Consider the following 13,460-nt stretch of genomic DNA (forward strand, 5'->3'; position numbering starts at 1 on the left):
CTTCAGGTTTACTGTATCCCTTGGACCTTCATATTGACGAAGATACACAGAAACTGCATCGGAATTAAATACAAAAGGCACAGTACCGACATAAGTACAAGAAGACTGACTGTTCTTACTGTCAATGTTTTGAACCTTTAGTGTGAGATTACTTTTAGATTCCGATGCTTCACATCAGGTTTACTGTATCCCTTGGACCTACTCTTAGACGATGATACACAGAAATTGCATCGGAATTAAATTCAAAAGGCACAATGCCAACTAAAGTACAAGAAGACTGACTCTTCTTACTGTCTATGATTTGAGCCCTTCCAGTGATACAAGTTTCAAATTCCGATGCATCACTTCACGTTAACTGTATCCCTTGGACTTTCTTTGTGACGATGAAACACAGAAATTGTAACGGAAATAAATACAAAAGGCACAATGCCGACTTAAGTACAAGACGTTTGACCATTCTTACATTCTATGATTCGATCCTTTCTTGTGAGAGCAGTGTTAGATGCCGATGCTTTACATCAGGTTTACTGTATCCCATGGACCTTCTAATTGACGATGAAACACAGAAATTCCATCGGAATTGAATACAAAAGGCACAATGCCGACTTAATTACAAGACGACTGACTCTTCTTACACTCTATGATTTGAACCTTTTTTGTGAGACCAGTTTTCGAATCCGATGCTTCACTTCCAGTTTACTGTATCCCATGGACTTTCATATTGACGATGTAACACAGATATAGCATCGGAAATATTTACAAAAGGCACAATGCCGACTTAAGTACAAGAGGACTGACTCTTCTTACATTCTCTGGTTTGAACCTTTCCTGAGAGACCAGTTCGAGATTCCGATGCTTCACTTCAGGTTCGCTGTACCACTTGCACCTTCGTATGGACGATGAATCACAGAAATTGCATCGGAATTAAATACAAAAGGCACAATGCCGACTTAAGTACAAGAGAACTTACACTTCTTACTGTCTTAGTTTTGAACCTTTCCTGTGAGACCAGTTTTAGAATCCGATGCTTCACTTCACGTTTACTGTGCCCCTTGGACCTTCGTATTGACGATGAAACACAGAAATTGCATCGGAATTAAATACAAAAGGCACAATGCCGACTTAAGTACAAGATGAATGACTCTTCTTACTGTCTATGTGTTGAACCTTTTCTGTGAGACCAGTTTTAGATTCCGATGCTTCCCTTCAGGTTTACTGTATCACTTGGGCCCTCTTATTGACGATGAAACACAGAAATTTCATCGGAAATAAATACAAAAGGCACAATTCCGCCTTAAGTACAAGAAGACTGACTCTTCTTACTGTCTATGTTTTGAACCTGTCCTGTGAGATTGGTTTTAGATTCCGATGCTTCACTGCAGGTTTACTGTATCCCGTGGACCTTCGTATTGACAATGAAGCACATAAATTGCATCGGAATTAATTACAAAAGGCACAATGACGAGTTAAGTACAAGAGGACAGACTCTTTTTACATGCTCTGATTTGAACCATTCATGAGAGACCAGTTTTAGATTCCGATGCTTCACTTCAGGTTTACTTTACCCCTTGGACCTTCTTATTGACGATGAAACACAGAAATTGCATCGGAATTAAATACAAAAGGCCCAATGCCGACTTAAGTAAAAGAAGACTGACTCTTCTTAGTGTCTATGTGTTGAACCTTTTCTGTGAGACCAGTTTTAGATTCCGATGCTTCACTTCAGGTTTACTGTATGACTTGGACCCTCTTATTGACGATGAAACACAGTAATGGCATCGGAAATAAATACAAAAGGCACAATGACGAGTTAAGTACAAGAGGACAGACTCTTTTTACATGCTCTGATTTGAACCTTTCCTGTGAGACCAGTTTTCGAATCCGATGCTTCACTTCCAGTTTACTGTATCCCTTGGACTTCCATATTGACGATGAAACACAGAAATAGCATCGGAATTAATTACAAAAGGCGCAATGCCGACTTAAGTACAAGTGGACTGACTCTTCTACATTCTCTGGTTTGAACCTTTCCTGAGAGACCAGTTTTAGATCCGATGCTTCACTTCAGGTTTTCTGTACCCCTTGGACCTTCGTATTGACGATGAATCACGGAAATAGCAACGGAATGAAATACAAAATGCACAATGCCGACTTAAGTACAAGAGGATTGACTCTTCTTACAGTCTATGTTTTGAACCTTTCCTGTGAGACCAGTTTTAGATTCCGATGCTTCATGTTAGGTTTACTGTATCCCTTGGACTTTCTTATTGATTGTGAAACACAGAAATAGCACCGGAATTAAATACTAAAGGCACAATGCAGACTTAAGGACAAGAAGACTGACTCTTCTTACTGTCTATGATTTGAGCCTTTCCTGTCAGAAAAGTTCCGATGAATCACTTCAGGTTTACTGTATCACTTGGACCTTCTAATTGACAATGAAACACAGAAATTGCATCGGAATTAAATACAAACGCACAATGCCGACTTAAGTACAAGAAGACTGACTCTTCTTACATTCTATGATTTGAACCTTTCCTGTGCGACCAGTTTTCGAATCAGAGGCTTCAATTCACGTTTACTGTATCCCTTGGACCTTCATATTGACGATGAATCACAGAAATAGCAACGTAATGAAATACAAAAGGCACAATGCCTACTTAAGTACAAGAAGACTGACTCATCTTACAAAATATGATTTGAACCTCTCCTGTGAGACCAGTTTTCGCATCCGATACTTCACTTCAGGTTTACTGTATCCCTAGGACCTTCATATTGACGATGAAACACGGAAATAGCATCGGAATGAAATACAAAAGGCACAATGCCGCCTTAAGTACAAGAAGACTGACTCTTCTTACTGTCTATGTTTTGAACCTGTCCTGTGAGATTGGTTTTAGATTCCGATGCTTCACTTTAGGTTTACTGTATCCCGTGGACCTTCGTATTGACAATGAAGCACATAAATTGCATCGGAATTAAATCCAAAATCCACAATTCCGACCTAAGTACTAGAAGACTGTCTCTTCTTACTGTGTATGATTTGAAGCTTTCCTGTGAGACCAGTTTTAGTTTCCGATGCTTCACTTCAGGTTTACTGTATCCCTTGGACCTTCATATTGACGAAAATACACAGAAACTACATCGGATTTAAATACAAAAGGCACAATGCCGACATAAGTACAAGAAGACTGACTCTTCTTACTGTCAATGCTTTGAACCTTTAGTGTGAGACCAGTTTTAGATTCCGATGCTTCACTTCAGGTTTACAGTATCCCTTGGACCTTCTTTGTGACGATGAAACACAGAAATTGCAACGGAAATAAATGCAGAAGGCACAATGCCGACTTAACTACAAGAAGTTTGACCCTTCTAACATTCTTTGATTCGAGCCTTTCTTGTGAGACCAGTTTTAGATGCCGATGCCTTACTTCAGGTTTACTGCATCCCTTGGACCTTCTAATTGACGATGAAACACAGAAATTCCATCGGAATTGAATACAAAACGCACAATGCCAACTTAAGTACAAGAAGACTGACTCTTCTTACACTCTATGATTTGAACCTTTCCTGTGAGACCAGTTTTCGAATCCGATGCTTCACTTCCAGTTTACTGTATCCCTTGGAGTTTCATATTGACGATGAAACACAGAAATAGCATCGGAATTAATTACAAAAGGCACAATGCCGACTTAAGTACAACTGGACTGACTCTTCTACATTCTCTGGCATGAACCTTTCCTGAGAGACGAGTTTTAGATACCGATGCCTCACTTCAGGTTTTCTGTACCCCTTGGACCTTCGTATTGACGATGAATCACGGAAATAGCAATGGAATGAAATACAAAATGCACAATGCCGACTTAAGTACAAGAAGACTGACTCTTCTTACAGTCTATGCTTTGAACCTTTCCTGTGAGACCAGTTTTAGATTCCGATGCTTCATATCAGGTTTACTGTATCCCTTGGACTTTCTTATTGATTGTGAAACACAGAAATAGCATCGGAATTAAATACAAAAGGCACAATGCAGAGTTAAGTACAAGAAGACTGACTCTTCTCACTGTCTATGATTTGAGCCTTTCCTGTGAGACCAGTTGCGATGCATCACTTCAGGTTTACTGTATCACTTGGACCTTCTAAATGACAATGAAACACAGAAATTTCATCGGAATTAAATACGAACGCACAATGCCGACTTAAGTAGAAGAAGACTGACTCTTCTTACCGTCTATGAATCGAACCTTTCCTGTGAGACCAGTTATAGATTCCGATGATTCACTTTAGGTTTCCTGTATCACTTGGACCTTCATATTGACGATGAAACACAGAAATTGCATCCGAAATAAATACAAAAAGGAAATGCCGATTTAAGTACAAGAAGACTGACTTTTCTTACAGTCTATGATTTCAACCTTTCCTGTGAGACCAGTTATAGATTCCGATGCCTCACTGCAGGTTTACTGTACTCCTTGGACATTCATATTGACGATGAAACACAAGAATTGCATCGGAATTAAATACAAAAGGCACAATGCCGCCTTAAGTACCAGAGGACTGACTCTTCTTACATTCTATTATTTGAACCCTTCCGGTGAAACCAGTTTTAGATTCCGATGCTTCACTTCAGGGTTACTGTATCCCTTGGTCCTTCTTATCGCCAATTAAACACAGACATTGCATCGGAAATCAATACGAAAACCGAAATGCCGACTTAAGTACAAGAAGACTGACTCTTCTTACTGTCTATGATTGAACCTTTCCTGTGAGATCAGATTTAGATTCCGATGCTTAACTTCTGGTTTACTGTATCACTTGGACCTTCTTTTTGACGATGAAACACAGAAATTGCATCGGAAATAAATACAAAATGCACAACGACGACTTAAGTACAAGACGACTGACTCTTCTTAATGTCTATGTTTTGAACCTTTCCTGTGAGACCAGTTTTAGATTCCGATGCTTCATGTCAGGTTTACTGTATCCCTTGGACTTTCTTATTGATTGTGAAACACAGAAATTGCACCGGAATTAAATACAAAGGGCACAATGCCGACATAAGTACAAGTGGACTGATTCTTCTTGCATTCTATGATATGAACCTTCCGTGTGGGTTCAGTTATACATTCCGATGTTTCACTTCAGGTTTACTGTATCCCTTGGACCTTCTCATTGACGATGAAACACAGAAATTTCACAGTATTAATTACTAAAGGCGCAATGCCGATTTAAGTACAAGAAGACTGACTCTTCTTACATTCAATGATTGGAGCCTTCCCTGTGAGACCAGGTTTAGATTCCGATGCCTTACTTCAGGTTTACTGTATCCCTTGGACCTTCATATTGATGATGAAACACAGAAATTGCATCGGAATTGAATACAAATCGCACAATGCCGCCTTAAGTACAAGAAGATTGACTCTTCTTACACTCTATGATTTGAACCTTTCCTGTGAGGCCAGTTTTCGAATCCGATGCTTCACTTCCAGTTTACTGTATCCCTTGGACTTTCATATTGACGATGTAACACAGAAATAGCATCGGAATTAACTACAAAAGGCACAATGCTGACTTAAGTACAAGAGGACTGACTCTTCTTACATTCTCTGGTTTGAACCTTTCCTGAGAGACCAGTTTAAGATTCTGATGCTTCACTTCAGGTTCACTGTACCACTTGCACCTTCGTATTGACGATGAATCGCCGAAATTGCATCGGAATTAAATACAAAAGGCACAATGCCGACTTAAGTACAAGAGAACTTACTCTTCTTACTGTCATTGGTTTGAACCTTTCCTGTGAGACCAGTTTTAGAATCCGATGCTTTACTTCAGGTTTACTGTACCCCTTGGACCTTCGTATTGACGATGAAACACAGAAATTGCATCGGAATTAAATACAAAAGGCACAATGCCGACTTAAGATCAAGAGGAATGACTCTTCTTACTGTCTATGTGTTGAACCTCTTCTGTGAGACCAGTTTTAGATTCCGATGCTTCCCTTCAGGTTTACTGTATCACTTGGACCCTCTTATTGTCGATGAAACACAGAAATTGCATCGGAAATAAATACAAAAGGCACAATGCCGCCTTAAGTACAAGAAGTCTGACTCTTCTTACTGTCTATGCTTTGAACCTGTCCTGTGAGATTGGTTTTAGATTCCGATGCTTCACTCCAGGTTTACTGTATCCCGTGGACCTTCGTATTGACAATGAAGCACATAAATTGCATCGGAATTAAATCCAAAATCCACAATTCCGACCTAAGTACAAGAAGGCTAACTTTTCTTACTGTCTATGATTTCAACCTTTCCTGTGAGACCAGTTATAGATTCCAATTCCTCACTTCTGGTTTACTGTACACCTTGCACCTTGTAATTGACGATTAAACACAGAAAATGCATCAGAAGTAATTACAAAAGGCACAATACCGACTTAGGTAAAAGAAGACTGTCTCTTCTTACTGTCTATGATTTGAAGCTTTCCTGTGAGACCAGTTTTAGTTTCCCATGCTTCACTTCTAGTTTACTGTATCCCTTGGACCTTCATATTGATGAAAATACACAGAAACTGCATCGGATTTAAATACAAAAGGCACAATGCCGACATAAGTACAAGAAGACTGACTCTTCTTACTGTCAATGCTTTGAACCTTTAGTGTAAGACCAGTTTTAGATTCCGATGCTTCACTTCAGGTTTACAGTATCCCTTGGACCTTCTTTGTGACAATGAAACACAGAAATTGCAACGGAAATAAATACAAAAGGCACAATGCTGACTTAAGTACAAGAAGTTTGACCCTTCTAAAATTCTATGATTCGAGCCTTTCTTGTGAGACTAATTTTAGATTCCGATGCTTAATGTCAGGTTTACTGTATCCCTTGGACTTACTTATTGATTATGAAACACAGAAATAGCATTGGAATTAAATATAAAAGGCACAATGCAGACTTAAGTACAAGAAGACTGACTCTCCTTACTGTCTATGATTTGAGCCTTTCCTGTGAGACCAGTTCCGATGCATCACTTCAGGTTTACTGTATCACTTGGACCTTCTAATTGCCAATGAAACACAGAAATTGCATCGGAATCAAATACAAACGCACAATGCCGACTTAAGTACAAGAAGACTGACTCTTCTTACATTCTATGATTTGAACCTTTCCTGTGAGGCCAGTTTTCGAATCAGAGGCTTCAATTCAGGTTTACTGTATCCCTTTGGACCTTCTTATTGACGATGAATCACGGAAATAGCAACGTAATGAAATACAAAAGGCACAATGCCTACTTAAGTACAAGAAGACTGACTCATCTTACAAAATATGATTTGAACCTCTCCTGTGAGACCAGCTTTCGCATCCGATACTTCACTTCAGGTTTACTGTATTCCTTGGTCCTTCTTATCGCCGATTAAACACAGACATTGCATCGGAAATCAATACGAAAGCCTAAATGCCGACTTAAGTACAAGAAGTTTGACCCTTCTATTATTCTATGATTCGAACCTTTCTTGTGAGACCAGTTTTAGATGCCGATGCCTTTACTTCAGGTTTACTGCATCCCATGGACCTTCTAATTGACAATTAAACACAGAAATTGCATCGGAATTAAATGAAAACGCACAATGCCGACTTAAGTACAAGAAGACTGACTCTTCTTACATTCAATGATTCGAGCCTTCCCTGTGAGACCAGTTTCAGATTCCGATGCCTTACTTCCGGTTTACTGTATCCCTTGGACCTTCTTGTTGACGATGAAAGACAGAAATTGCATCGTAATTAAATACATAAGGCACAATGCCGACTTAAGTACAAGAAGACTGACTCTTCTTACCGTCTATGAATTGAACCTTTCCTGTGAGACCAGTTATAGATTCCGATGATTCACTTTAGGTTTCCTGTATCACTTGGACCTTCATATTGACGATGAAACACAGAAATTGCATCCAAAATAAATACAAAAAGAAAATGCCGACTTAAGTACAAGAAGACTGACTTTTCTTACTGTCTATGATTTCAACCTTTCCTGTGAGACCAGTTATAGATTCCGATGCCTCACTGCAGGTTTACTGTACCCCTTGGACCTTCATATTGATGATGAAACACAGGAATTGCATCGGAATTAAATACAAAAGGCACAATTCCGACTTAAGTACAACAAGGCTGACTCTTCTTACTGTCTATGTTTAGAACCTTTCCTGTGAGACCAGTTTTAGATTCCGATGCTTCACTTCAGGTTAACTGTACCCCTTGGACCTTCTTATTGACGATGAAAGACAGAAATTGCATCGGAATTAAATACAAAAGGCACAATGCCGAGTTAAGTACAAGAAGTCTGACTCTTCTTACCGTCTATGAATTGAACCTTTCCTGTGAGACCAGTTATAGATTCCGATGATTCACTTTATGTTTCCTGTATCACTTGGACCTTCATATTGACGATGAAACACAGAAATTGCATCCGAAATAAATAGAAAAAGAAAATGCTGACTTAAGTACAAGAAGACTGACTTTTCTTACTGTCTATGATTTCAACCTTTCCTGTGAGACCAGTTATAGATTCCGATGCCTCACTGCAGGTTTACTGTACCCCTTGGACCTTCATATTGACGATGAATCACGGAAAGAGCAACGGAATGAAATACAAAAGGCACAGTGCCTACTTAAGTACAAGAAGACTGACTCATCTTAAAAAATATTATTTGAACCTCTCCTGTGAGACCAGTTTTCGCATCCGATACTTCACTTCAGGTTTACTGTATCGCTAGGACCTTCATATTGACGATGAAACACGGAAATAGCATCGGAATGAAATACAGAAGGCACAATACCAGAGGACTGACTCTTCTTACATTCTATTATTTGAACCCTTCCGGTGAGACCAGTTTTAGATTCCGATGCTTCACTTCAGGGTTACTGTATCCCTTGGAACTTCTTATCGCCAATTAAACACAGACATTGCATCGGAAATCAATTCGAAAGCCTAAATGCCGACTTAAGTACAAGAAGACTGACTCTTCTTACTGTCTATGATTTGAACCTTTCCTGTGAGATCAGATTTAGATTCCGATGCTGAACTTCTGGTTTACTGTATCACTTGGACCTTCTTTTTGACGATGAAACACAGAAATTGCATCGGAAATAAATACAAAATGCACAATGCCGACTTAAGTACAAGACGACTGACTCTTCTTACTGTCTATGTTTTGAACCTTTCCTGTGAGACCAGTTTTAGATTCCGATGCCTCATGTCAGGCTTACTGTATCCCTTGGACTTTCTTATTGATTGTGAAACACAGAAATTGCACCGGAATTAAATACAAAGGGCATAATGCCGACTTAAGTACAAGAGGACAGACTCTTCTTACATTCTATGTTATGGACCTTCCGTGTGAGTCCAGTTTTACATTCCGATGCTTCACTTCAGGTTTACTGTATCCCTTGGACCTTCTTATTGACGATGAAACACAGAAATTTCGCGGTATTAATTACTAAAGGCGCAATGCCGACTTAAGTACAAAAAGACTGACTCTTCTAACATTCAATGATTCGAGCCTTCCCTGTGAGACCAGGTTTAGATTCCGACGCTTTACTTCAGGTTTACTGTATCCCTTGGACCTTCATGTTGATGATGAAACACAGAAATTGCATCGGAATTGAATACAAATCGCACAATGCCGACTTAAGTACAAGAAGACTGACTCTTCTTACACTCTATGATTTGAACCTTTCCTGTGAGACCCGTTTTCGAATTAGATGCTTCACTTCAAGTTTACCGTATAGGTTGGACCTTCATAGTGACGATTAAACACAGAACTAGCATCTGAATTCATTACAAAAGGCACAATGCCGAGTTAAGTACTAGAGGACAGACTCTTCTTACATTCTCTGATTTGAACCATTCATGAGAGACCAGTTTTAGATTCCCATGCTTCACTTCAGGTTTACTTTACCCCTTTGACCTTCTTATTGACGATGAAACACAGAAATAGCATCGGAATTAAATACAGAAGGCACAATGCCGACTTAAGTAAACGAAGACTGACTCTTCTTAGTGTCTATGTGTTGAACCTTTCCTGTGAGACCAGTTTTAGATTCCGATGCTTCACTTCAGCTTTACTGTACCCCTAGGACCTTCGTATTGACGATGAAAAACAGAAATTGCATCGGAATTAAATACAAAAGGCACAATGCCGATTTAAGTACTAGAGGAATGACTCTTCTTACTGCCTATGTGTTGAACCTTTTCTGTGAGACCAGTTTTAGATTCCGATGCTTCACTCCAGGTTTACTGTATCCCGTGGACCTTCGTGTTGACAATGAAGCACATAAATTGCATCGGAATTAAATCCAATATCCACAATTCCGACCTAAGTACAAGAAGGCTGACTTTTCTTACTGTCTATGATTGCAACCTTTCCTGTGAGACCAGTTATAGATTCCAATTCCTCACTTCTGGTTTACTGTACTCTTTGGACCTTCTTATTGACGATGAAACACAGAAAATGCATCGGAAATAATTACAAAAGGCACAATTCCGACTTAGGTATAAGAAAACTGTCTCTTCTTACTGTCTATGATTTGAAGCTTTCCTGTGAGACCAGTTTTAGTTTCCGATGCTTCACTCCAGGTTTACTGTATCCCTTGGACCTTCATATTGACGAAAATACACAGAAACTGCATCGGATTTAAATACAAAAGGCACAATGCCGACATAAGTACAAGAAGACTGACTCTTCTTACTGTCAATGCCTTGAACCTTTAGTGTGAGACCAGTTTTAGATTCCGATGCTTCACATCAGGTTTACAGTATCCCTTGGACCTTCTTTGTGACGATGAAACACAGAAGTTGCAACGGAAATAAATAAAAAGGCACAATGCCGACTTAAGTAAAAGAAGTTTAAACCTTCTAACATCCTATGATTCGAGCCTTTCTTGTGAGACCAGTTTTAGATGCCGATGCTTTACTTCAGGTTTACTGTATCCCTTGGACTTTCATATTGACGATGAAACACAGAAATAGCATCGGAATTAATTACAAAAGGCACAATGCCGACTTAGGTACAAGAGGACTGACTCCTCTACATTCTCTGGTTTGTTCCTTTCCTGAGAGACCAGTTTTAGATTCCGATGCTTCACTTCAGGATTTCTGTACCCCTTGGACCTTCGTATTGACGATGAACCACGGAAGTAGCAACGGAATTAAATACAAAAGGCACAATGACGCCTTACGTACCAGAGGACGAACTCTTCTTACATTCTATTATTTGAACCTTTCCGGTGAGACCAGTTTTAGATTCCGATGCTTCACTTCAGGGTTACTGTATCCCTTGGTCCTTCTTATCGCCGATTAAACACAGACATTGCATCGGAATTCAATACAAAGGGCTAAATGCCGACATAAGTACAAGAAGTCTGACTCTCCTTACTGTCTATGATTTGAACCATTCCTGTGAGAGCAGATCTGGATTCGGATGCTTAACTTCTGGTTTACTGTATCCCTTGGACCTTCTTTTTGACGATGAAACACAGAAATTGTATCGGAAATAAATACAAAATGCACAATGCCGACTTAAGTACAAGAAGATTGACTCTTCTTACTGTCTATGTTTTGAACCTTTCCTGTGAGACCAGTTTTAGATTCCGAATCTTATTGTCAGGTTTACTGTATCCCTTGGACTTTCTTATTGATTGTGAAACACAGAAATTGAATCGGAATTAAATACAAAAGGCACAATGCCGACTTAAGTACAAGAGGACTGATTCTTCTTACATTCTATGATTTGAAACTTCCGTGTGAGTCCAGTTTTAGATTCCGATGCTTCACTTCAGGTTTACTGTATCCCTTGGACATTCTTATTGACGATGAAACACAGAATTTTCACGGTATTAATTACTAAAGGCGCAATGCCGAGTTAAGTACAAGAAGACTGACTCTTCTTACATTCAACGATTCGGGCCTTCCCTGTGTGCCCAGGTTTAGATTCCGATGCTTTACTTCAGCTTTACTGTATCCCTTCGACCTTTTTGTTGACGATGAAACACAGAAATTGCATCGGAATTGAATACAAATCGCACAATGCCGCCTTAAGTACAAGAAGACTGACTCTTCTTACACTCTATGATTTGAACCTTTCCTGTGAGACCAGTTTTCGAATCCGATGCTTCACTTCAAGTTTACCGTATCCCTTGGACCTTCATAGAGACGATTAAACACAGAATTAGCATCGGAATTAATTACAAAAGGCACAATGACGAGTTAAGTACAAGAGGACAGACTCTTTTTACATTCTCTGATTTGAACCATTCATGAGAGACCAGTTTTAGATTCCGATGCTTCACTTCAGGTTTACTTTACCCCTTGGACCTTCTTATTGACGATGAAACACAGAAATTGCATCGGAATTAAATACAAAAGGCCCAATGCCGACTTAAGTAAAAGAAGACTGACTCTTCTTAGTGTCTATGTGTTGAACCTTTCCTGTGAGACCAGTTTTAGATTCCGATGCCTCACTTCAGGTTTACTGTATCCCTTGGACCTTCATATTGACGAAGATACACAGAATCTGCATAGGAATTAAGTACAAAAGGCACAATGCCGACATAGGTACAAGAAGACTGACTCTTCTTACTGTCAATGTTTTGAATCTTAAGTGTGAGGCCCGTATTGGATTCCGATGCTTCACTTCAGGTTTATTGTATCCCTTGGAACTTCTTTGTGACGATGAAACACAGAAATTGCAACGGAAATAAATACAAAAGGCACAATGCCGACTTAAGTACAAGAAGACTGACTCTTCTTACTGTCTATGTTTTGAACCGGTCTTGTGAGATTAGTTTTAGATTCCGGTGCTTCACTCCAGGTTTACTGTATCCCTTGGACCTTCTTATTGACAATGAAGCACATAGATAGCATCGGAATTAAATCCAAAAAGCACAATGCCGCCCTAAGTACGAGAAGGCTGACATTTCTTACTGTCTATGATTATAACCTTTCCTGTGAGACCAGTTTTAGATTCCAATTCCTTACTTCAGGTTTACTGTACTCCTTGGACCTTCTTATTGACGATGAAAAACAGAAAATGCATCGGAAGTAATTACAAAAGGCACAATGCCGTCTTAGGTACAAGAAGACTGTCTCTTATTACTGTCTATGATTTGAACCTTTCCTGTGAGACCAGTTTTAGATTCCGATGCTTCACTTCAGGTTTACTGTATCCCTTGGACCTTCATATTGACAAAGATACACAGAACCTGCATCGGAATTAAATACAAAAGGCACAATGCCAACATAAGTACAAGATGACTGACTCTTCTAATTGTCAATGCTTTGAACCCTTAGTGTGAGACCAGTTTTAGATTCCGATGCTTCACTTCAGGTTTACAGTATCCCTTGGACCTCCTTTGTGACGACGAAACACAGAAATTGCAACGGAAACATATACAAAGGGCACAATGCCGACT

The sequence above is a fragment of the Schistocerca piceifrons genome, chromosome 3, assembly GCF_021461385.2.
Source record: "Schistocerca piceifrons isolate TAMUIC-IGC-003096 chromosome 3, iqSchPice1.1, whole genome shotgun sequence".
NCBI classification, from domain to species: Eukaryota; Metazoa; Arthropoda; class Insecta; order Orthoptera; family Acrididae; genus Schistocerca; species Schistocerca piceifrons.